This window comes from Martes martes (assembly GCF_963455335.1).
Source record: "Martes martes genome assembly, chromosome: 6".
Taxonomy (NCBI): domain Eukaryota; kingdom Metazoa; phylum Chordata; class Mammalia; order Carnivora; family Mustelidae; genus Martes; species Martes martes.
Genome location: NC_137893.1, coordinates 95,937,253 through 95,941,608, shown reverse-complemented (window position 1 = coordinate 95,941,608; position 4,356 = coordinate 95,937,253). Strand labels below are relative to the sequence as shown.

The 4,356-nt window shown below is 42.1% G+C and overlaps 1 pseudogene across 1 annotated transcript; it reads right to left on the bottom strand.

Annotated features, from left to right (window-relative positions):
- Positions 1–209: 209 nt before the first annotated feature.
- LOC308344355 (ornithine decarboxylase-like) lies at positions 210–1,604 on the bottom strand (annotated as a pseudogene). Its single transcript has one exon. The product of its transcript is annotated as an ornithine decarboxylase-like (transcript).
- Between the last annotated feature and the right edge of the window lie 2,752 nt (positions 1,605–4,356).

Here is a 4,356-nt window from a genome sequence, read left to right as displayed (position 1 = left end):
TGAGGGCACTCCTTGGTAGCACGTTTGAAAAGTGAATAAAAATCCATATAAAACAAATATTCAAGTAGTTCTCCTAGGAACACAGATAAGTGGCTTCATCTTCTAGTGTTCCAACCCTACCTACAAAGACATTTCACAAAAACTAGCACTACTTGTGAAACAGTCCCCCCAAATCCCATAATTCAAGCTAAACTCAAATTTAACAGATACTACATGGTAATGCTAGCTGAAGCATAGGCAGCAGGGGACACTTCATCCTGTTTCATCCTGCTCTCCCAGTGGGAGCACGGGACACAGGCTGAGTGCTGACATCCTGCTCCTCTCCTTCCAGCAGGAACTCATGTTCTGGATCTGCTGCGTCGGTTACCATGTTGGCCCCGAAGTCACATAGTAGATCATTGGCGTTTGGAACCCTTTGAAAGTAGAAACAGCAGGAACAGTGTAAGCACCCATGTTTTCAAAGAGCGTCCAATCGCTCATATGCATCTAGGGCAAGTCACAACACTCAACGATGCAATTAAGGCTGTCACATGTTGGTCCTCATATGCTGGTTGAATAATACTTCTAAGCTGGTTTGGGTCTCTTCTGCATGAGGGGCTTTATGTGTGCATGATCATAAATAATGCAATTAAATGACTCATATATTCCATCATTCATGTAATACCTAAAGGTTTGTTCATTCAACTCATCTCCATCATCAGAGTCTGTCTGTTCCTTTAGTACAAGTTTGTTTGTTTGTTTGTTTGTTTTTGGCAATGATATTAACTGCAGGCATGAAAGCTGATGCAACATATTATCTGCTGCACTCAGCTATGATTCTCACTCCTAAGCCTGCTGGAAAACACTTGTCCAGTGCTAGGTTGATAATACTGGTGATCTCTTTAAATTTAAGCTTTACATCTTCAGATCCAAGAAAGCCACATTTGATATCAAATGTTGAAACCAAGCTCAGCTCCCATGTCAAAGACAGAGCTGGTATCAGGGATAGTATGCACAGAGGTCTCAGTACAGCCACTTCCTACAAGGAAGCTGACACCGATGATATCAATATGTAGCTCTTTTGCCCCAAAAGGTACTCCCTGGTTTTGAATGTGGCACCAAATTTAACACCCAGACAACTGACTACTTTGAGATCATCAGTGACGATCTGCAAAACCAACCTTGCCTTTGGATGTGCCCTGGCAACTTTGATCAATTGGACTTCACAATCAAAAGTTATCCTCTGGACTTCATTACTGACAGTGTAATCTGAGACACTTGTTTGGATTTGCATAGGTAATCCTCTCTGGAGGCACCCAGGGACTCAGTACCAATTGCATTTCAGTCTTGCTGGTAAAGTCAAATCCTGTCCCAGTGGCAGCTAGGGTCTTCACTGTGGTTCCGTTATCACTGCATTTGACTGCATCAAAGCAGGTGACCTTAGGAAGAGCTTTTAACCATCTCAGATGTTTCTTTGGAATGTCTCCCAGGTCTATGACATAGAAGGTGTCCTTATCATCAGAAGATGAAACTTCTTTAATTTTTTTTGGTCCAGGCTGTCCTTGGCAGTAAAGCTTTCACAGAGGAAATGGCAGTCAAATTCTGTATTAACTAAAGTTGTTCATGGTCTCTTGATGTTCCCATGGAAAACGAAGAGATGGAACTTAACAAATTATGGCTAGCATCTCACAAAGGCAATTCCCAGGGATTCCAAGTCCCACTGAAGATGCACATGCTCTTGGTGCAGCAGCAGAGATCTTCTGATGAACACAGAATTTGCTGTCTTAGAGCACACGGCGGGGTGACAGGCCAGCCCCTTGGTGAGTGTGCAGGCTGGCCTGCTGCCCAGCCGCCTTGTCGCCCTGCCCCCTTCCACAGGGACCACTGGCCCCACGTGGATTCGGAGCTCTGGCTCAGGGATTGGGGCCACTGACCTGTTGTACCCTCAGAACAGAGTCCAGATAATGGATGTACGCCGAAAATGAACCCTAGCTATTCTAGTAGGCTGTGTTGTTTTTCCAGCTGAACTGAAGTGGATTGCATCATGGAATTTACCTTTTATATAATGTCTACATTTTAAAGATTTTGTGGTCCCTATATCCGGTTTCTGGATTCTTACAGCTCCCTTCACCAAGAGTGTCTATTACTGTGTTAGGCATATAAATGTTGCCTCTTCCTCCAGTACATATTAAAGAAATAATTCATGGCACAGTGCTTAGTATTGTGGAAATGTGTGAGGGTGGGGGTCTGTCTGTATTTCAGGAGTTGGGATTTCTAAACAGACTCTCCCAGGCAAATTTTCTTATCTGAACCCTTTTTTTTCCTGTTCCCCTTGCATTCTGTTTCTCTGCTAACCAGTCAACCACACTAACCCCAACATCCTCAATAACATTGGCTCTTGAAAAAATAGCAACTGTCCTATTAATTGGAATTCTTATTTCAGTGAACATAGAGGGTCAGTTTGACAACTTATAAAGCTAGAGTCTTGTGAAGTATCACCATGAAAATGACAGAGAGGCACCTGTTCCTGCCCCAGAAGGGAAGTACTGCGTACCACAGTCTTGCCCTAATTCACCCTCTTGAGGAACTACCTTTGCCAGCAGCACAAACCAAGTCATAGCCGTTAAAGAACAAACAACTCTGAGAGAAAAGCAAGCTGAGAGAGAGGAAAACAATGCTGTCCACTTTAATACATAGGAGAGCTTCTTCAAGAACATTTGAGTTGCATGGAAGGTTGACCCTCAAACGGTTGCCTAGGTCAGCAGGACCCGAGGCAGTCCCTGGGGTGAGGACTGGTCAGGTAAGTTAAAGCCGCCTTCAGGGCACTTTCAACTTAGGCACCAATTTCCTCAAGATTGAGGATAAGAAAGCAACACTCTTTGAGTTCAACTTTCTCCTTCACTTTTTTTTTTTCCTTGTTTCCTTTGTTCCTGTGAGTCCAGTATATCCAAGAGTGACTTCTAATGGCTGGGAAAATTCTTTATAAGGATGTTGCCTCCTGGTCTGATCTGGACTTAACTTTTAAACAATCTTAACTCATTTTCTAGGTTCCAGGCAGGACCGTGCAGAATTTTTTAAAAATACATTTTTACTCCCCACCCCCTAAGTTCTAGGTTCCCTTTCACCATAAATTCTCCAGACCTTTTCTCAGTACCAGTTTAGGTGTTGGGGCACAGCTGCTGTTTCTGATTACAGTTTTATTTTCCAGCTCTCAACTTGCCTCATGTCAGTTTTCTTCCATATATCCCTGAAAGTGCAGTATGTCTCTTTGGGTTGATCTCATTCTTGGCTTGGGAAATTCAAAACAGGGTGTTCTTTCCTCTCCCCGCCCACTGGACAGAAATTATTGTACTTTTATTAATTGTCAAAATAGGATATTCATGGACATACTCTTTATTTCACATATATTACATTTTAATATTATATATATCACAATATATATGTATATATATTTTAGTCTCATGTTTCCATCTTTGAAGAACAAAAATACTCTGAGGTTTTACTTCTACTACCATTAACAAGGCTAATCAGAACTTTGCTTTGGATAAGATTTGGTGATCTTATATACTCACTAGATCTCTGCTGAATTGGAAAGTCATTAATCATTTTTTTCCTTAGAAATTCTCCACTTTTTGGCTTTTATGACACCAATGTTTGTTGATTCTCCTCATAATCCTCTCGCTATTTTTCCTGTCTCTGATGACTTCTTTTTCTCAACGCATCTTGCAGTTCTGTCCTTGGAGCCCTCTGCTTCTTACTCTCTACGATGGAATAACGTATTCTGCAGTGTTCAGACAAAAACTGCTTCTTGGTCGGTTACCCATGAAAATCTCCTAAGAAGGCCCCGCCCTGGAAACCAGTATAGCATGTATTATCTTTTCCTCCAATATTGAAACTCCAGTTCTGACTGAGGCTCGGATGAAGTAGTGGTTTGCCCTTAAGGACCGTGCTGTTTGACACGTAAATAACTTTAAAGACAAGCATCCTTTTAAACAAGGCAAGATATCTATCACAGCTCAGGAATATGGGGACCGAGACTGAAGGAGGGCTTATTTCTTTTGGAATGGCAGGTGGAGTCGCTGCACCTACTAAATTGTGATCTCCTATTCGACCAAGCATGCAAAGTTAAATTTGTAGTAGTGAAATGTGCGCACGATTGGGCTTTGTTACTCTCCTATGGTGATCCTGTCTGTGCTCGCCATTTCGTGTGCCGTCTCTACGTATGTGTGTATATGTATGTGGAAGCTGTAAGTAGTAATATTAGTATTAATTTAATTCTACTTTCCTGATGAATGTGGTAAGCCCAGAGGCGACAAAAACATGGTAAACAGTATGGCTAGCTACTTCTGGATATATGTAATTTTCCCAGTCACTCAA